Consider the following 22,072-nt stretch of genomic DNA (forward strand, 5'->3'; position numbering starts at 1 on the left):
AACAAACTATGGCAGAGACTACTAGCAGCCAAGGCCATCTTGTTCTCGTCTTCCTTGTCACCATACAAAATATATTTCCCATACGCCCTTGCAGCTAGGCATGGTCATGTGACTGAGTTGTAGCCAATGGAACATGAGTAGGAGTGATGGGCACCACCTCCAGGCCTGGTTCATCAAAACATCTCAGGTTCACTCCTATGTGTTTTTTACTGTCTTGGACAAATAAGGATAATGCACAGGCTACCCTTGAAAGCCATTTATTATAATGACAGTGTTCATCCAGCCTTGATTCCTGTGGAGCTGAGTGGAGGAGAGCCCCTGGGCTGGCTCATTCACCAGCTCAAAAATGATATAAGACTAAGAAGTAAACATTCATTGGATTGTTATGAATTTTGGGGTCCATTTGCAACAGCAGTGCACTTATACTAACTCATATAGGATCACACCTTTGTCTGAGCTAGAGAGACAGCCCCTAGTCCATGTCCTGTATAAATCTATAGAGTCTCTTCTATTTTTTTTTTTTTTTTTGAGATGAGTCTCACACTGTTGCCCAGGCTGGAGTGCAGTGGCATGATCTTGGCTCACTGCAACATCTGGCTCCCAGGTTCAAGTGATTCTCCTGCCTCAGCCTCCCAAGTAGCTGGGATTACAGACACCTGCCACCACACCTGACTAATTTTTGTATTTTTAATAGAGACGGGGTTTCACCATGTTGGCCAGGCTAGTCTTGAACTCCTGACCTCATGTGATCCACCCACCTCAGCCTCCCAAAGTGCTGGGATTACAGGCGTGAGCCACTGCACCCTGCTCTATTCTAATTATTCACAGTAATTATATTCTATTATATAAAATGGCTATAAGCATTGAATTAGCAAAACTGAGCCATTGCTTCTAGAGGAAATACAGGCTTCAGTTTCTGTGAGCCACTAGTCACAACATTTTTGTGAATGATAACATACAAACTTGTTTTGTGGGTGTTTCTGCTTAAAGACACCATATTTAAATACACTGTTGGTTCCTTAACAATGAACTCATAGTCAAAAGCATTATAACTCTGCCTGAATGAAACTTATCTAACACACACATGATTTGCTCCCTAAGGCACATCACAGCCTTCTTGCACTTAAAACACTAGATAACACATCAGCAATCTGCTTGGGGACCATTTTAAACAGTTAAATCACCAAGAAAAGCATAAACACGCAAAAAACATGGCATGAAATGGACTGCAGAAAAGACACTTGTTTACAGTATGATAGACAAAATAAGAAGGTGGAGCACCACCTTGCTTGACCTCAGCCGGGAATGCATGCATCGTGGGCCTCAAGTATTTCACCTGTTTGTGCAGGTCCAGGAATTACCTTGAAAGAGCCATGGAGGTAGGAGACGGAACTTGACTCTGGAGGTGGGGCTTGGACACTGGAGCAAATTGAGGACTAGCTAAAACAGGTCAGGGGCAGAAGCATCTCCCCATGAGACATACCGGCCAGTGTGCCCTGTCAGTTTACCATTGCCATGGCGACACCCAAAAGTTACTGCCCCTTAGCATGGCAACCCAGGAGTTGCCACTCTCATTCTAGAATTTTCTACATAAACCGCCCCTTAATTTGCATATAGTTAAAAGTGTGTATAAATATGAGTGCAGAACTGCCTCTGAGCTGGTACTCTGGGCACACAGCATATAGGGTATTCTTGTTCTGCAAAAAGCAGTACCTCTGCTGCTGCTGTACACTGCTGCTTCAAAGTTGCTGTTTAACACTGCCGATTCACCCTTGAATTCTTGCTGGATGAAGCCAAGAACCCTCCTGGGATAAGCCTCTATTTTAGGGCTTGCCTGTCCTGCATCACCATGAGTATGGACTTCAGGACTACAAAGAGGTGGATTTGCAAATATAGAATCCACGAATGATGAAGATAGACTATCACTGAGTACCACTGAAATTCTCTGACCTGATATCTTCATATGCAGATCCTGGCTGGTAAGGAGGATTGGGAGCAGGTGGATTGCTGGAAGTCTCAGGCTAATACTAGGAGAATGGGGTGGGGTGCAGATACCTGTGTGTGGCTCCCAGTGGGTCAGTACCTGCTGCCTCTGCTAGTACTGCTCATGCAAGAACATCTGTGGCTGAAGATGGCACCAGGGTCTGGCCATCAGGCTGCAATTAATTTAAAAGTGATGGAGACTGGCAGGATCCAGGATAACCAAGTTCTTGGCGGCTGCTTTCTAAGAAGGACCAAATCATGAGACAATTTTTAGTCACATGAATGCACCGTGTTCTCTCTTACTTCAAGACTTTGCACATATTGTTCTCTCTGTGTGAAACTCCATACCCTTTCTCTTATTTTTCTTCCTCCCATCGTATTGCCTGCCTTCCACCCATCAAATCTTGGTCAGTTCTTCCACATTTAGATTCCGAGTTTGGATTAACTGGTCCAGCTCTATGCCGTTTAGTATCCAAAATATTCCCTCCAGTTCATGGTATCATGTACTTTCTCTCTCCCTGACTGAACTGTAAACTCTATATGGGCAGGAAATGTATCTATTATTGTATCCCAAATAAAACTGCCTTAAATAAGGATGGTGTGTGCTGACTCTTAGAAATAAATAGTTTAGAGAGTAAGTCTTAACATTGTTTTAATTTTGTAGCCTGGGGATGTAACCAATGACCCAGTTTCCTTTGCCTTCTCTGCTCCAGCTTCTGTGTGTCAGCTTTACCCTAAGACAGGCTCCTACTTTGGTTACAGGTTGTCTGCTAAGACTCTGCAGGTGACTTGCTTTGCTGTTCCATGTGCTGAGAAAGAAAGAGAGCTGATTGTTCATCCTCTAACCATCAAACAGAAGTCCTGGGTTTTTGTCTGACTGCTTGATCTGAAGTCATGTGCCTACCTTTGAACTGTAGAAAGAGGAAATGGATTACGCATTAATCTAAATGATTAATTTAAATCTTGGAGTTAGGATGGGATCAGTTGTATGAGACTGGTATAGCTGCTCTGAAGGAGAGGAAAGAGGGGATGGGTCTTGGGGAGGGCAGCCATAGTATTTGTAGAGTGAGGGTGGCAGGAGGAAGGACTGGTGGCACGAAGGCCCCTGAGAGAGCAAGTCCTAGACAGGGATCCTAGGCAGGCTATTAGAGAAGGGTCTAAGATTCACCTGGACCAAGAGTGGAACCGTTTACTTCTTACTGAAGTAGAAGAATCTGCAGCAAGGCAGGCACTACTTTTAGGATGAGGGTGGAAGCAGAGCTAGAACACAGCTATCTAGGGGACGATGGCAATGTGAGATGAGGTTGGAGAGTTGGGGACAGGCCAGATGATGCAGAATTTTGGAGGCCATTTTAAAATTGGGGAGGATTAAACATGAGCACCGAAGAAGCTTCAACTTTTGCACCGAGTGATAGGAATGTTGTTCATCTGTCAAAAACCTTTATTGTTAAACACACACACACACACACATGCATGCATACATACACAAGCATATACACACACATGCACACACATGCACACACATACAGACACAGACACACAGACACATACACGCACATACATATACACAAACACACACCACAAACACACACATACACACAAACACACACATACACACAAACACATACACACACATACACACATACACACATCCACATACAGATACATGGATGCACATACACATACATACACATACATACACACACACATACACACACATACACGCACATATACACATACACATACACACACATATACACATATACACACATACATACACACACTACACACATATACACATACACACATACACATACACACATACACAAACACACGTACACACACATTCACATATACACACACATACACACATGTACACACATGCACACATGCACACACACACACAAATAGGGCAGCTGCTCAGATGTGTCTACAGACTGATTGCCAGATCTTTGCTTCTTCCGGAGAAGTGATTGTTTAAGACCGGGCTCTTCAAACTGGGGCACATGGTTCCCTTTTGGAGTGGTGGCCCAGGGAAGTACATTAAACCACAGGATAAACTTGTCATATCTTTATGGGATACGTTTACTTAGTGGTAAGTAATTTGAAATATTTAGATAGTAAAACGAAGATACAAAGATACATTATAATGTTGTAGGATGTAAATTCTGCATGCTTTTTTTTTTTTTTTTTTGAGACAGTGTCTCACTTTGTTGCCCAGGCTGGAGTGCAGTGGTACAATCTTGGCTTACTGCAATCTCTGCCTCCCAAGTTCAAGCGATTCTCATGTCCAGCCTCTTGAGTAGCTGAGACTACAGGTGTGCACCACCACACCCGGCTAATTTTTTGTATTTTTAGTAGAGACTGGGTCTTACCATGTTGGTCAGGCTAGTCTCGAACTCCTGACCTCAGGTGATCCACCCACCTTGGCCTCCCAAAGTGCCTGGATTACAGGCGTAAGCCACTATGTCTGGCTTCTGCATGCATTTTTAAGCTCAACATTAGGCTTTAGGTAATATTTGAGTTTGGGGGTAAGCAAGAGGGAGGCTGGGATGAGTGTATAGAATATGCAGGACCCTTTCTGGCATGTAACTGGGGGTCTGATTTCATTTTTCTCTGCCACTTGGGGTCCTTTCAGGGAAAACAAAAACCACTGGCTCCCGTGGGCAGAGCTGCTGATGACTGAGCTTCAGGGCTGGCTGCTAACACCACTCTTTTATGACACTACAATACCATAGCTCCAGGTTAGGGGGCGAGGTCCCTCCTCCTTTCACCGCATAATAATAAGATCCTCAGGGACTCTGGGCAGGTAATAATGGCCCTTGGATCTATCCAAGACAGAAGCATCTGCATTCGGTGTGCTTCAGCTAGTTCTTCTACAGTGAGGTAAGTGCTAGAGCCTGCCCAGTGTCAAACACATGCCCTCTGAACCTCTGGCGGTGACTCGAGTGAAGGGTGGGGATGGGGCCTGGGCACCTCCTCCACATCCTGCCTGTCACTAGCTTCTGTGCAGTAAAGGTTATGTTTGTTTGAGGTCATTGCCTTTTCTTTTCTTTGTCTCCCTTTTCTTTTTCATAAATCTCCGTTCTTGGCACCCTTCTCCCCCTTACCAGTACACTTTCTGTTCTCTGCATTTCTTCTGGACAATGGGTGCTAAGCTTTTAATTGTTGTGCTTTTTCTCCGAGTGGCCACTCAAATCAGGAGGGACGTGTCTACTTGGTTATTCAATGAGTTTTTGTTCCTGAGGGCTATAAGGAGGTGAAAGGATTTGGAATTCTTTTTCTTTTTTTTATGAAGAACTTTCTCTGTTCTTCCTTGGGTAGTTCTTCAGTGATCAAGCCCTGGGGGCGATTAACCTCTTGATATCTGTGAGGGTTTGAAACTTCCCGCATGTGCCTCAGCAACGGCCTCCCCTGGTGTGTGTTTTGAAATTCTGCAGGGTGGCCTCTCTCCTACACAGTGGGACCTGTTCTATGTGGACCTGAGAGAGGAAGGAAATGTCAGACAGGTGGAGCTATGAGCATTACACAGAGGAAACAGTCAAAATGTCACTCTCTAACTAATTCAAGTGTAATAGAAATTTAATAATGTACAGTGAGCCATTTTGCATTTATGTACCATCTTTCATCTGACCTTGGAAAATATTAATCTTTTCAGGTCCCTGGTCTGGTTTATGCTAAGAGTCCTGCCTATGTTTTGTTTTGTTTCTTTTTTTTCCCTCCTCCCTAAGGCAAAGAAAGAGTAACTGACTTATTCAAGTTTGTACAATAGCTCCTCGGATTTGAGAGAAGTTGGTGTTGGTGTTATTTTCAGGCCCTTGGGACAGGAGAAAGGGTTGGAAAACAAAGATCACTTTTCTCTGGCCAAATGGAGTCACCCAAAGAAGTACCTTCCTGATGGGCCGGCTCTTCCTGGTGAACACATCAATTCAGTTCAACAATATGAGAACAAAACAGAAAAAGACCAACGTGACCTGTGCTTTTCACGTGTTTCTGGTGAGAGGCGAGGGTGTGGCATGGCTTTTTGCCCCCAGGATCTCTGACTGTCAGCTTAGGAATTTTTCTGTTTTATTTTGCGTATGCTGCTGGACACTTGCAGGACCTATTTCAGCAGGTCTTTGAAGGTAATGGTGTCAGAGTTTGGGGGTAGCATGAAAATGCCAGAAACATTCAAGAAGACAGGGTGGGGTGTATTCCTGTACATGTATTTTGGTGCTACATGTTCTTCCTGATCCCAATTCAACTTTGTCCATGGAATAAATGAAATGCTTCTGAAAGCTAAATTTCTATCACTTATGGATCTCACTTGGTAAGGTTTGTGATCACTTGATCTCTCTATGAATGCCTATTTATTTATTTATAATTTACATCGAATCTATTGCTACAAGAGACGTTAGGGATCTTGTAACAAATGTTTTCAGTGAAAACGAAAGATCAAAACAACAGAAAAAGAGAGGGGAAAATGTACTTCAAGTGGTAACGAATATAGCCACTATGATTGCGTAGAAGCTTTAACACTAAACCTACAGCAAAAGACGCATATGGAGAGAAGGAAAACCCACCAAGTTACGTCATGAGTTTTTTCCGGTAGAAAGAAGAAATGAGAAACTTGTCTAGCACTGTATTGATTTCTGAAATGAATTTATATTAAAGACCTAAATTCAAGGCACACGGAAAAAACACAATGATTATATTTTTGGCAGCACTTTTGCAACAGATGTCACCGTGTGTGTGTGTGTGTGTGTGTGTGCGCGCGCGCGTGTGTGTGTAGGATGCGGGTGGGGGGCAATTGTGACATTTCATCACTCTCAGGAATTCTCTTCTATCCTCCCTCTGCCTTTGAGGATGAGGGGGTTTAGGGTGGGTTGGGTGCAGGCAGGCAAGTGTCTTCATTACAGTTTTTGGTTGCAGGCAATAAAAACTGTGTCAAGCAGAAGGGGAAGGCTTTCAGAGGATGCAGTAGGAGAACCATTGTTCTCCTACGTGGTTTTAACCATGTTAACCTTGGTTAACACCCAGCATCCTGCAGCAGGTCCTGGTGGACAGTCCCTTGAGGGCTCAGCAGCTGATGGATGGCCTGCAGCTCTTCCTTCTGGTCTCACTCTGTCCAAGACAAAAATCCCAGAAGAAGTCGAGGCAGCAAAGCTTAGGTCATATGGCAGCTCCTTGGGTAGGGGATATCAAGGGACAACCCCACTGAAACTGCACACAATAAGGAGAGAGAAGTCCCCTAGAACAAACTGGAATGCTGTTATCAAAAGAAGGACTTAGTTCCGGCAGGGCACTCTAACTCCAGCCCAAAATGGCTTTGCTTAAAGAAATTCTGTGATTCAAAAGTAAAGCTGCTTTTCACAGTATTCTATTATCTGAGCTATCCTAGTGATATTTTCATGCTTAACTGACCTGATGGTTGTCCAGTGATCAACCTGAGAACCTGCAGAATATGCACGCTTTGTCCTCGGGAAGGGGCCCATTGGGCTGCTTTGTTTCTGGGCCTGCTGTGACAAATGACCACAAACAAGGTGGCTTAAAATAGCAGACATGCAGCTGGGGGTGGTGGCTCATGTCTGTAATCCCAGTACTTTGGGAGGCCGAGGGGGGCGGATCAAGAGGTCAAGAGATCGAGACCATCTGGCCAACATGGTGAAACCCTATCTCTACTAAAAATACAAAAATTAGCTGGGTGTGGTGGCGGGCACCTGTAGTCCCAGCTACCTGGGAGGCTGAGGCAGGAGAATTCCTTGAACTGAGGAGTCAGAGGTTGCAGTGAGCTGAGGTCATGCCAGTGCACTCCAGCCTGATGACAGAGAGAGACTCTGTCTAAAAAAAGAAAGAAAGAAAGAAAGAAAGAAAGAAAGAAAGAAAGAAAGAAAGAAAGAAAGAAAGAAAGAAAGAAAGAAAAGAAAGAAAAAAAAAAGAAAGAAAGAAAGAGAGAGAGAGAGAAAGAAAGGAAGGAAGGAAGAAAGAAAGAAAACACAGCAGACATGTGTACTCTTACGGTTCCGGAGGCCAGAAGCCCAGGTATCCACAGCCCATACTCCCTCAGAAGGCTCCAGGGAAGAATCCTTCCCTCCCTCTTCCTAGCTTCTCATGGAAGCCAGCAATCCTTGACTTGCCGGAAGCCAGCAATCCTTGACTTGCCGGAAGCCAGCAATCCTTGACTTGCCGGAAGCCAGCAATCCTTGACTTGCCGCCGCACCCTTCCAGTCTCTGCCTCTGTTGTCAACATGGCTTCCCTGTGTGTCTGTGACCTCACACAGCACTTCCTTCTCTGTATGTTTTTCTTCTTTCTTAAGGATATTAGATTTAGGGCCCACTTCAATCCAGTATGACTTCATCTTAAAGTATATTTTAATTACATTTACAAATACCCTATTTCCAAATAAGTTCACATTGTAAGATTCTGGATCGACGTGCTTGTTGAATGATGCTATTCAACTTCATACAGGCAGAGAATGGAGTTTGCTCTTCTAGTGGTTGAGGAAGTCAAGTTTAGATACAAAAGAAAAAATGGATCTGATCTGAAATCCATCAAGAAGGAAGGTTTCTTCACTGAAAATTAACAGGGACTTCTTTTGGTTTGACTCAAAAAATTTTAAATGTGCTTGGATTTTAAAATAGGAAAAAAAAGGATATTGTAAGATTCTTAGAGGCCAGGAGTGGTGGCTCATGCCTGTAATCTCAGCCCTTTGGGAGACTGAGGCGGGTGGAGCATTGGAGGTCAGGAGTTCAAGACCAGCCTGATCAACATGGTGAAACCCCGTCTCTACTAAAAATACAAAAATTGGCCGGGTGTGGTGGCGCACGCCTGGAATCCAGCTAGATACCAAGTACAGGTCTGGTCTCTCCAATTCAGAAAAAGAACAGAAACTCAGAAACAAGGTGCGTGTGTCCCTCTCAGCTTTTCCTCTCACTCTGGGGTAAGTCACACAGATGTGGTTCCCATGGCAACCCCGAGGCATGACCACCAAGACTTCGCCGGTTGTAACTCAGCTATTTTTTCTACTCTCATGTAACACAGCAGACATATGGAGAAATGCAATGTGGCTTTTTTATTTTTCTTGATGCAGGTCTGGCCTGTAGGATTAGGGCATGGGTTTTGAGCAGTGAGGCTGGGATGGTGGACAAGGGCCAGATGGTCCGCGTCGGTGAATGCCATGCTAAAGGTGGGCTTTACCTAGAAGGCCTCTCTTTCTCAAACTGTGGTGTCAGACCACCTACACCCAAATCCCTTGTGGATACATGTTGAAAATGTAGATTTCTGAGCTCCACCTCAGACCTCCTAAAGCGGAATTCAGGGAGTGGCTCATACATTTGCATTGTTTCCAAGCACCCCAGGAAATTCTTGTGCGAACTAACCTTTGAGAACTACTACTACAGGCAATGTGAGCTTGGCAGGTGGTAGAAGCCTTGTGTCTTAGCAAGAATGTTTGATATTAGAGGAGGCGAACAAAACTAGGAGGCTGTTTACTAATCCAGCATTTTAACAAAACACTGAATATTATGCTCACTCTGTGCCAGGCACTATTTTAGTTGCTTTAGAAATACTAACTTACTTAATTCCCATATGTACCCCAGGAATAAGTTCTGTGATTACCTCCATCCTCTGGTGAGGAAATTGAAGCACAGAAACTTGCTGAGATGAAAGGGGTAGTGACCTGCTTACTGGAGGAGGGACTTGAGGAAGGGGACACCAGATGTAACCAAGAGGGTGATGGAACCATGAACCAGAACCCGAAGCTGGAAGGCGTCCTGGTGCTTCTGTATCTGTGTTACCAGTATCTTCCCCTGTCTGTTGTGAGCTTTTTCAAGGTAGGGATGCTGGAATCCATCACTCATAGCTTCCAAAATGCAGCACATGGCAGACTGCACAAGCACCAGACTCAAAACTGGGGGGTCAAGGTCCTAGAATTAGCTCTGTCAATAACTTGCTGTGTGGTGAGTTCCTGAGTATCACTTTCTCCATCAGTAAAGTGAGGGTGGTGTTGGATATGTGATGTTTCTCCCAGTGTAAAATGGGCAAAAGGCCACAGGGTTGCACAGCTCTGGGATGGGGGTGGATGAGCATCCACTTGGCTCTCCCAAAGATGATTTAAGCCCATTTAAGCATGGGCTTCAATAACTGGACCAGTCAGCGAAAGAATGGAGGGCTGAGGTAAGGATTCTTTTTTGCGTTATTTGCCAAGTCAGAGCTGAGAGGCATGAGGATGGTCGATGTCCTTCTTGGGCTGCTCTGCTCCTGAGCCACATCCTTGGTTAGCCCATAAGGTCTGGAGTTTTGAAAGGCACCGGGGTGACAGGGCCCCATTCACAAGTCTCTAGGCCACTCTAGGAGTTCCATAAAGATCCCAGAAGGCACTGACTGCTCTTGAGGACCTCATGATATCTTTTTCCTTGCAGGCCTATCCTACTCATTCAGTAAACCCTCAGACTTCAGACTGGAGCAGAACACAGTTTAATCTCCTGGGCCACCGTAGACCTGGCCACTCCCTACATCTGCACAGCCACATGTGGCCGCTGAGCACCAGGAATGTGGCCATAAGCCTGAGATATTGAGACGTATTGAGATGTGCCGTAAGCATGAAACAGTCACCAGCGTCTGAAGACGTGGTGTGGCAATGGGAATGTAGAATAGCTCATTCACAGTTCTTAAATGCTGATTACATATTGAAATGATGGTATTTTGAATATATTGAGTTAAAGGATATTTTAAAATTAAGTCCACTTGTTTTTCAAACTTCTTTTCAGCATGGCTATTAGAAAATTAAAAATTAATGTATGGAAACCCTGACCCACAGTGCCCCCAATATGATTGTATTCGGAGATAAGGCCTTGAAAGCAGTGAATAAGTGAAAAATGAGGCCATGTCAGTGGGCCCTCATCCAATCCGACTGGTGTCCTTCCTTATTTATTTATTTATTTTTTTGAGACAGAGTCTCGCTGTGTCACCACGCCGAAGGGCAGTGGCACGATCTCGGCTCACTGCCACCTCTGCCTCCCAGGTTCAAGTGATTCTCCTGCCTCAGCCTCCCCAGTAGCTGGGACTACGGGTGCATCCTTACTTATAAGAAGAGGAAATTGGGCACAAAAGGAGATACCACAAATGTCGTAGGGGAGAAAGATCATGTGAGGACACAGCAAAAAGGCAGCTGGCCGTCACAAGTCCGGAGACCTCAGAAGAAACAAGCCTGCTGACACCTGGATCTTGGACTTCCAGCCTCCAGGACTGAGAGAAAATTAGTTTTTGTTGTTTAAGCCATCCAGTCTGTGGCTTTTTGTTATGGCAATGCTAACGAACTAATACACTAGCCTATTTCATGGTAGAACTGGAGAAAGCCTGGTGACAAGAGAACAATTTCCCCACGGCCAGAAATCTGGCTTCCTGGGTCCATCTGTCGGGACCTGAAAGACAGCTATGAATGTTTCTCACGTTGCCTCTGCCTCAGATCAGTGTCTGTTTTCCAGTCCCATGTCCATAGTGCATGCCCCTCTGTCTCCTCTTCTAGTAACAGTCTTTTTTCTTCTCTGACACATGACGAAGATTTAAGCAGCAGCAGCATCAGAGAACTGTGTTTTGAAGATTTGAGGGAAGGGTTGACCTCAGGATTTTATACTAGGTTTGTGTAAACACACAAGATTCTTTTTCTCTCTGCCCCCAATTTAATCATCACGCTCATTCAAATGAAACATGAAGTCATAAGTATTAAAATATGCATGAGATTTTGAACATGTTTATTGGGAAAAAGAATTTTGTTTTCTAGAAAACTCATTTCCGTTGGACAGTCACCAATAGGTTGGAAGGGAGAGTGCTAAGCTAGATGTCCTCTAGGGTCTTTTTCTAGTTCTAAGATGAACAAATCTATAATTCCTGGTTCAGAGTTTCACTCACCGTCCATGGAACCTTTCTCAGGGATGGAGAGAGAGGATTCAGATCAGATGCATCCCTGAGTGTGAGCCTCAGCCACGGCTTCATCTCAACAGACATTTGCCCTCTAGAAACAGAGTTAAGGTCAATCCCTTTGCCAGGAAGTCAAGAAATTGCCTTCTCAATGAGGCCGGTAAAATCGGCATAAAAGGCCTCCAGAGACATCAAGTCTCCCTAGAGAGACTTTCTAAACTTTCTGACCATGGCATCTATGTGCTGGCCTGAACCCAGAATGCACTGAAGGAAGAAAAAATACAAAAGACGATGATAGACCCAAGGATTATCTTCTTGGCATTCCCTAGAACAGCTGTCTGGCAAATGTTACACCACGTCTGAGATTATTTTAGAAACTTTGTCTTGAAGAAGAACAAGGAGAGAGAATACCAGACAGATTTGCCCTCATTTTTTGTCACAGAATAAGAATTTCAAGGACATTTTTACTTTCAGTGACATCATCCTGGCAATGCTCTTTTCATTTTTTGAAACTTAAATCGTGTCACATCTAATAAATTTATAGCTGTGTGTGGTTACAGCAACGAGTTGGTACCAACGGCTATTTAGGTCTTCTCCTCCCTCTTCTTGTTTCTTTTCCTCATCATCAGGATAATTAGACTATTCTACAGATGTTTTAAACAAGAGAATTTCACCAAGTCTCACTAGAAACCTGTCCTAAATGAAATTCGTATCTAGTGGCAAAATGTCAAATGATATTTGCTTTCCTAAATTTCTTTTTAAGCCTCATTTTCTGCCCACATGTCATATTTTCTGTGTTCAATGAAACAGATTATGCCAGAAATGAGAAAACAAAATTACAGCAAGACAGTGATCATAGTATAGTATCATAAAACTGAGTATAGGCCTGGGGTCTCTATCTATGGGAATGAACGAGAGCTTGGCTTAGCATGACCCCCTCACCATGTTCTTGTTCATATCAGAATTCTAAGCGAAGGGGCTGCTTGTGAACATGCATCACTTATGTTAATGTAACCTCTGAACTATGGATGCTTGTCTCACAGTCACCACCTGAAAATGCCACCTTAGTCATTCTGAGTTTGTGTGTCTGTGCGTATGTCTCTGTGTGTGTGTGTGTGTGAGGTAGAGTGAAGGCCTCTGTGGAATGAGGTTTCCTTTTCAAGAGGTAGCTCTGGCCTGAGAAGCTGAGAAGAGTATTCATTACTTGTCAGGGATGAGGTGGCGTGGGGTTGCAGGGTGAGATGTGATGGGAGAAGGAACTATGGGATAAGAAAGGAATGTATCCAAAGGCCTGAGTTCTAAATTGGATTCGATTTTCTTTTTCCTAGTGAATCAATGTAAAAATGTTGGTTAGATTCCCAGGCTAGCCCATAGACGCTTGTTGATGCATGATGTAGGGGATATACTACGCATTTTTTTCTATTATTGTTTTTGTTTTGTGTATGTGGAAGGCTGTGTGTGTGGGGGGGACGCACACGCTTGGTTACATTAGCTTGTGTATGTATTGGTTACATTATATGCTAATTATGGGGAGTTTTGTGACTAGTTGGGAAATCTAATTATAATTTGTAACATTATTGCCAATCTCTAAATGATACTTTAAAATAAAGAACTTTTGGGGATGGGGGCGGTGGCTCACGCCTGTAATCCCAGCACTTTGAGAGGCCAAGGCGGGTAGATAATGAGGTCAGGACATCGAGACCATCCTGGCTAACACAGTGAAACCCTGTCTCTACTGAAAAGACAAAAAATTAGCCAGGCATGGTGGCACACACCTGTGGTCCCAGTTACTCGGGAGGCTGAGGCAGGAGAATCACTTGAACCCGGGAGGCGGAGGTTGCAGTGAGCCGAGATTGCGCCACTGCACTCCAGCCTGGTCGACAGAGCAAGACTCCGTCTCGAAAAAAAAAAAAAAAAAAAGAAAAAGAACTTTTGGAACATAGTGAGATTGTGAGTTGGAGACAGCCTGTTCTAGTTGAAGAGGATGGAGGGTCATTGCAGCTTCCTGTGGAATGCTGCGGAAGTGCTCCAAGCATCCCTAGGACATGGCATTTCTTTGGGAAAGGAGAGTTGAAATACAGATCCAAGTTAGGCACAGCATACAGAGAGAACTTGACGTCTGCAGACTTTACTCGCCTTTCCCAAAGGAAATGGAGACGTGCTAACTGCCTGTCTCATCTGATTCACAATCTTCATTTTCTTTTTCTTCTGCCTTTCCCAGGTTATATTAAGTTTAATTATAGGTTCGCTAGGTGTTATAGTTTTCCTAAGGTTTGTAAGAAAAACACACTTTCTGATCTCCCCACGTGCATGAAGACAATGAAGAAGGGAGGGAAGGAGAGAGGGAGTGAGGGAGGGCGAGCCAGTCATTGGTAGACAGAAGAGTCATACACTGTATAACATTTCATTGGAAATTCAGCAGAATTTAGCAGAAAAGCAGTAGACAGCAAGGAGATATAACAGGAAGGTATATTGCTCTGTGTGGTGGTAAGCTGGTGCTGATTTTGTTTATCTTACGTGCTGGATGGATGATAGCACATTCATTTCTGGTTGTTCTCTCTTTTAAGGAAACCAGCACTGACATCACAGACTTAGATTTTGTATTTTTTTTAAAAAAAAACATTTATTAAAAGGTTCTTATGGATGGAAGCTATTTCAGAACTCTTCAGTGTTTTGTTTTTCAGAAGTTTTTTTTCATCGAGTGAGTCAGATGTAAAGGTAAAATGAAAGAGCTGCTGTTAACTAAAGGTTGACTGTAAACAATGAAGCCTCATAAATTTAAGCTACTGGGATGTAGGACTGATTTGCAGACATTTGTTGCAAACAGGGCTTTCTAGAAGCACACCAAGCTGTCTCAACTGACAGCTTGTCCTTGGTTACTACCCTATCCTTGAGGGAGGTAGCCTATTTCCTGGAAGAAGTGACAAAAATATGTTTAATATCCCCCGCTTTCACTCGCGTCTGGGAATTTTCTTTGTTTATTTTGAAATAATTACATGCTTACAGGAGAGCTACAGAAATAGACAAAGAACTTTTTAACCTGAACCTAAACACTTGAGTGTGTAATTCCTACAAACAAGGACATTCTCCTACATAATTCTAGTGCAATCATCAAAATAAAGAAATTCAAATCAAAACATTTCTGCCATCTAATCCTCAGATGCCATTTAGTTTTGACAATAATTCAAATAGTATTTGTTGTAGCAAAAGGACCCAATCCTGGAACACCTGTTGCATGTAATCGTCATGTCTCTTTAGCGTCCTTCAGGCAGAAGAGTTCCTCGATCTTTCCTTGACTTTCCTAACCGACACTTTTGATTGGATGTGCTGATTATTTTGTAGAATGTCTCTCAGTTTGGGTTTGTTGAATGTTTTCTCCTGATTAGATTGAGAGGTGCATTTTTGACAAGATATTGACATCTGATCAGGTAGGGCATGATTTCAACATGACCTATTATTGGTGATGTTCACTGTGGGGTTTTTTATTTTGCTTTGTTTTTTTTTTTTTGAGACTGGGTCTCACTCTGTCACCTAGGCTAGAGTGCAGTCGCATGATCTCGGCTCCCTACAACCTCGACCCCTCAGGCTCAGGTGATCCTCCCACCTCAGCCTCCCAAGTAGCTGGGGCTACAGGTACACTCCACCACACCTGGGTAACTTTTTGTATTTCTGTAGAGACGGGGCTTTGCCATATCACTCAGGCTGGTATCAAACTCCTCGGCTCAAGTGCTCCACAAGTCTTGGCCTCCCAAAGCACTGAAATTGCAACCATGAGCCACCGCGCCCGGCCAATATTCACTTTGATTATCAGTTGAGGCGGTATTTGTCAGGACTATTCATTGTAAAATTACTCTTTTTCCCTCTGTAGTTAATAAGAATTTGGCTGGAGGTACTCTGAAAGTATAAAATTTTCCCATTTCTTATTAAACATTCACTCACTAGTTCTAACATCTACTGATGTTTCTTGGCTGAGTATCACTATGATTGTTGCTAAATGGTGATTCTAATTCCATTATGTCTACTTTTACCAGTTGTCATTTTACTATAAAGAAAGCTTTCTCCTCTTTCTGTGTATTTGTTTGTATCAGTGTGGACTTACAGATTTCTATTTTACTCAAACGTTACAACTATTATCATTATTATTTATTTTGATAAATAAATTGTCCCAGGTTTGACCAGCAGGTGCCCTTTCAAGCCAGTTTCTCTGTCTTTTTGACATGCTCCCACCATTCTTTGAGAGGCTGTGAGTCTTTGGAGTGGCAGTTCTGTCAAGCTCAATGAAAAGAGATCTCAGAGGTTAAAGACCTGGGTTGTGGTTTTCTTGGCTTCTTCCGTTCCTAGGTGGGTATCACTAGGGGAGTGGTCCTTCTGTTCTAAGGTTTAAAATGGGGATAATCAGTCCCTACTACCATCTGAAGCGGTTGCTGTGAAATTCATCCTAAAGAGGGAGATTTGAAGATAGCCAACTTCCCTTCCTAGAATCTTTCCAGAATTATTCTGTGCACTGATATCACATGATGGCTCAAATCAGCTGATGAGGTGCCGCTTGAAACATCTGTCTGCCTGTCTCGTTTGTGGCCTGTGAGAGTTATTCGTTTCAATCAAATAAACATATGCTTGGCTTACACGGCTTTTCCCTCTCCTAGGTATTTGATGCAATGCAGACTGGAATCCTCCCCACAAGGGTGCCCCGGCCTGAGTGTCACAGAGATCAATGCAGCAGTCATTTCCTGGGCAGGGAAGGCCCATCCACTGTGGCCCTGGAATGATGCCGGTGTTATCTTCTATTCCTAGGAAGGCCCTATCACAAGTGGCTCTGGGCCATACAAACAGATGGAAACGGGTGTGGGGAAGCACAGGCCTCCTGCCCATGTTTAGAGAGCTGCTCAGAGGCAGGAATCCAGAACCAGGAATGTCCCCAATGGCTGCGCAGGGTACAAGTGGCAGGCAGTGGGGAGAATGGCATGTGAAGTCATTTGTAACCTGGCCCCAGCTTGGTTTTCAAGTCTCAGAGGAGATTATGGATACGGTAGTGCCTGGCTCAGTGCTTAGAATCCTGTCGTCTGCTATTTCTCTCACCTACACTCAGTCCCACAAGCTGAGATGTTTGCTGGACATTTCAGGCATTGCCACCCAGTTCTGTCTACCTTACCTGCTAACACCTGTTGACATCCTTCATGTGAAGGCTTCCCCAAACACTTCCCAATCAAAGCACTAAAAGGCAAACCTGAAATTAATAAAATGTCAATTAAATCTGTACAGCAGAAAGCATAATACCAATCTTGTTAATTATGAAATGTAGCATTCATATAAATTTCATTGCTTCTGAAAATAATCTATGGCTAGATTTTCCTGAGTTTGTATGATGATTACTGAAAACTGTGGAAAATCTAAAATCAAGCAAGTTGTTTATAGGCAATTACTTTCAGAAGCAAAAATTATAAAAGAACTATGAGATTTTTAAAGAGAAAAAATTACATTTGATATGAGATAAGATGTTTAACATGACATGGAGTGGGGTCCCCAGACCAGGAGAGCTGAGGGCTTATGAAAGACCTAAGTGAGTGAGACCTGTTGTGTGTAAAAAGCCCCCATTCTGGGGGCAGCACCACAGAGGCAGGACCCCAGAGGTGGAGGAAGAGTCCTCCTGCGCTGGGTGGTGAAATTGCTCTCAGCCTCTAGTTTGTGACCTGGACAGATTTCTCTCTCTCCAGCCCTCAGGGTCCTCAATAACACAAAAACATATGCGAATATACAAAATTCCTTGCCCTCTTGTACCTCTAAAAACTGCCTGAAGAAGTTGAACTACATGCTCTCTCTCTGTCCTGAAGACTCCAAAATTCTATGTATCGTCCCCTGAGCTTTGACTCCAGGAGCTGTTTATTTTGAGACTCACTTTCTGCATAGTCTGTAATCACGGATTCAGCCTCTCACTGCTGGTGTCTCCCCTGGAGAGGAAGTGCAGCAGTCAGGTTTTGGGAGCTGACGTTCTCCCTCCCTTTCAATGGAATTGAGGCCCTGCCCTGGGGACTGGACAGAGAGAAAGGTAGGCTTTTCCCCCAGTCCATTAGTATACTGGTTTGTTGCTCTTGCCTTTAAGAAGTATATCAAAGAGAGGAACAAATGAAGAAAAGCTATTTTGCGAAAGTGAAATTATTAGTTTTATATGGTCGCTGTAACAAATTACCACACATTGGGTGGCTTAAAACAGCAGAATTTATTCTCTCAGAGGTCTGGAGACCAGAAGTCTAAAATCAAGGTGTTAGCAGGGCCGCAGGCTCTCTCTCTCTTTTTTTTTTTTTTTTTTTGAGACAGAGTTTCACTCTTATTGCCCAGGCTGGAGCACAATGGCACGATCTCAGCTCACCACAACCTTGGCCTCCCGGGTTCAAGTGATTCTCCTGCCTCAGCCTCCCGAGTAGCTGGAATTAGAGGCATACGCCACCACGCCTGGCTAATTTTTGTATTTTTAGTAGAGACGGGGTTTCTTTTTTTTTTATTTTACTTTTATTTTTTATTATACTTTATGTTCTAAGGTACATGTGCACAAGTTGCAAGTTTGTTACATATGTATACATGTGCCAGGTTGGTGTGCTGCACCCATTAACTCGTCATTTACATTAGGTATATCTCCTAATGCTATCCCTCCCCCTTCCCCCACCCCACAACAGGCCCCGGTGTGTGATGTTCCCCCTTCCTGTGTCCAAGTGATCTCATTGTTCAAGAGACGGGGTTTCTCCATGTTGGTTAGGCTGGTCTCAAACTCCCAACCTCAGGTGATCCGCCTGCCTGGACCTCCAAAGTGCTGGGATTACAGGCGTGAGCCACTGTGCCCGGCCTGCAGGCTGTCTTCAAAGGCTCTAGGGAAGAAGCCTCCCTTGAGTCTATAAGCTCCCGGTGGTCCTAGGGGTTCTTTGGTTTGTAACTACATTGCTTCCATCTCCTCTGTCTTCTCTTCATCTCTGAGAAGGACACCTGTCCTTGGATCCAGGGCACATCCTGGTAATCCAAGATGATTTCATATGGAGAATCTTAATGATATCTGCAAGGTTCCCTTTCCAAATTAAGTCACATTCATGATTTGGGGGTTAAGATGTGGACATCTGTTTTCGGGGGGCATCATTCAACCTGCTATAGGGGGCATGACTGATGGGCTACTGGCTCTTAGCTAAGCTTTGAAGTTCCTCGGGTCACAGTGGATGAGGAGGTGGATTAGGCTTCTCTAAAGGGACAGGACTAATAGGACGGATGTCGATATGAAGGAGAATTGACTCGCACAGTCACAAGGTGAAGTCCCACAATAGGCCCTCTGCCAGCTGAGGAGCAAGAAAGCCAGTCTGAGTCCCAAAACCTCAAAGTAGGGAAGCCGACAGTGTAACCTTCAGTCTGTGGCCGAAGGCCAGAGAGAGAGACACTGGTGTGAGTTCAAGAGTCTAAAAGCCGAAGAACTTGGAGTCTGATGTTCAAGGGCAGGAAGCACCCAGCACGAGAGAAAGATGAAGGCCAGAAGACTCAGCAAGTCAGCTTCTCCCACCTGCTTCTGCCTGCTTTATCCTAGCCATGCTGGCAGCTGATTAGATGGTGCCCCCCCCACACTGAGGGTGGGTCTGCCTCCCCCAGTCCACTGACTCACATGTTCATCTCCTTTGGCAATACCCTCACAGACACACCCAAGAACATTACTTTGCATCCTTCAACCCAATCAAATTGACACTTAGTTTTAACATGTCAGGAGTGGGAAGGATGGAAAGAGGAGGATGCACATAGTTCCTGCAGACGCTGGCTGGTGCTGTAATCCATCTCTCTTCCTTCCCAAAGGAGGATGGGACAGCAGGAAATTAGTCTTGGCTCTTCGGCAGTAACAAGCAACTCCAAAACCTCACAGGCTTACAACATCAAAAATATTTTCTTGCACTTCACCTGATGCCTGAGAGGCTGACTGCAGCGCTGCCCGACGTTCCCTTCACTGAGGGCGCAGTGGACCTAGAATCCTGCCAGCCTCGTGGATGTGGACGGGAGCACATGGTAAAGCTTGAGCTGGCTCTTAGATCTTCTGCCTGGAAGTGAGAGAGGTCATTTCTGTACATGTCACTGGCCAGGGCAAATAGCATGGCCAAGCCTAATGTCAAGGAGGAGGAGAAATATCATCCTCTTTCAGGGAGGGGCAGTAAATGTTTATGACCAGCAGCGAGGCCTGCTACAGGTACCGTCAGAAGAACCCCTCTGCGTGTTGAGAAGCCACGTGGCTTCCCTTACCACTTCCCACAGAGGCAAGATTGCTGCTCGCCGAGGCCTTCTCAAGACCCTTAACAATCCCTTCTTCAAGGACTGTGCCGTCTGCGTGTTCCGACCACATCCCATTCTTCATCTTGCACTGTCCAGGCCTCCCATCCTTCTCATTCCCTGTCTTCCAGGAAAAAAAACGTCAAATTGTAGTTTTATGTCATTGTCCTGAAGAGCTGCTTATTTGGACTACGCTTTCTAAACATAACCTAAATTGAGTGTTTAAAGCATGGTTATTTTCACAGCAGTTGTAGGGAGAACTTTGCCCCTTCCTGTCTTTGCAGAGGCTCTGCAAAATGGCGAAGGAACTGAATCCTCTGAAGCCTATCAAGGCAGAAGAGGCCTTAGAGCGTGGGTAGTTTAGCTTTCATGAATCTAGTGGTCCACGTGGACTGCTAGGATTTTGTAAAGCCCCCAAATTGCAAGTAAAATTATGTGAGAGTTACGTGTCTAGTAAATGTGTATTTTCTGGGGCCAGAAACTATATCTCATATCTAATTCTGAAAGGATCTGCAAACCCAGGAAGATTAAAGGATAGCAAAGTCTAATCCAATCCCTTTATTTTACTGGTGATATTTACAGAAATTGCAGTTAGGTTCCTCGAACCAAATGGATGATTCTATTTAATATATTACTGATACATGAAAAGCTTTTATTTTTTAACTGATGCATCAGAAACTTTTTCCCCAAACTCAACGTTTTGTTTCAGTGGGTGAATTTTTAAAATATTGTTAATTTTTCAAATATTGCAACCTACTCTGGGAGAAAGGAGGGCTCTTTGGAAAGTTACACTGACTTTTAAAACCACAAGGGTATCATTTGGTGCGTTCCTGCCCCAGCAATTATTACCCTTTGAGAGCCTGCAGAGCTACCTCCAGCCTTCCCTTTGGTCTCCGTGGGGACTCATTACATTTCTAACAGGCAAGTATGAAAACTTACAGTGCTGGCTTACCAGAAGGGTTTGCTTTGGGAATTTCACAGACAGGGCTGCTTCTGTCTTACAAAGAAATTTACATCCCATGAAGCAGAATAGGGAATGACTGTAGCAGATGATGGTAATAGAACTGCATCAATATTACATGTTTGCCAGGCAGAGAACCAATATGTTTTAACAGCACAGGTCTATGTAGCTTCTTCCTTCTCTTCCACGAAGCTGGTTGGGAGTGAGTGCTATATCCTCTTCACAGATTAGGAAACAGAGGCTCAACATTTTATTATTCTCCAGAGCAGAGGTTCTTAACAGCATCCTTAGGTGGGGCTTCAGGGGTCCACGAACGCCTGAAATGACTGCAAAGACAGGTATATATTTGTATGTCCATGGGGGTGTGCAGGATGTGATTTTCATCAGATTCTACAAAGTTCTGTGACTCTAAAAGTTTCAGAACCACTACACTAGGGCTTCTATTCTTGGCAGGCTAGTCCAATTATTTTTACATTCAGGCTTTTTTTTTTTTTTTAAATGTGTTTTCTCCTTTTTTCCCTTAGTTGCTGACCTCCATTAACAGCAGACAAAATTGGAAGCAAGAGCGATTCTGGAGGAGTCACACATAGATGTTTCCCTTACTTATTTCTGTTCTGGAAATTTAACAATCTTACTTCTCATGACAGTCCTACATGAAAAATTAAAAATCACAAGGATTCATGGATGGAAAACTGAGACCCAGAGAGATAATCACAGTCACGTCGTAATAAATCAGCAATTGAGTGAGTGATTGTTCCTTGGTAAGAAATATACTCTAAACTCAGTTGGAAACCTTTTGCCAATATTACTTAACACATGCCAATCTGGCGTGACTCATTTTTCTTGACATTATGCAAATAAAGGAAACAAGACTGAGTGGCCTTCTGTCCGGAGAGCAGGAAATGAAGCCTGTTTGGGGCCACATGTTTCCTGGGACATGTGGTGTC

The 22,072-nt window shown here is 44.0% G+C and overlaps 2 long non-coding RNA genes across 3 annotated transcripts in view; both read left to right on the forward strand.

The window, feature by feature from the left end:
* Positions 1 to 22,072, forward strand: part of LOC106997185 (uncharacterized) — a 53,249-nt gene that overhangs the window by 29,229 nt on the left and 1,948 nt on the right. The window contains exon 5 of the long non-coding RNA XR_013414488.1: positions 21,650 to 21,868. This is a non-coding gene — a long non-coding RNA (uncharacterized LOC106997185). The remainder of the gene's footprint in view (positions 1 to 21,649; positions 21,869 to 22,072) is intronic.
* Positions 930 to 12,444, forward strand: LOC144339490 (uncharacterized). Of its 2 annotated transcripts, none has more exons than XR_013414490.1 (2): positions 930 to 9,795; positions 10,384 to 12,444. It is a non-coding gene; the product is annotated as an uncharacterized LOC144339490 (long non-coding RNA). The 2 variants fall into 2 exon arrangements; XR_013414489.1 differs by having other exon boundaries at positions 930 to 1,979.

The sequence above is a fragment of the Macaca mulatta genome, chromosome 2 (genome assembly GCF_049350105.2).
Source record: "Macaca mulatta isolate MMU2019108-1 chromosome 2, T2T-MMU8v2.0, whole genome shotgun sequence".
Lineage (NCBI taxonomy): Eukaryota > Metazoa > Chordata > Mammalia > Primates > Cercopithecidae > Macaca > Macaca mulatta.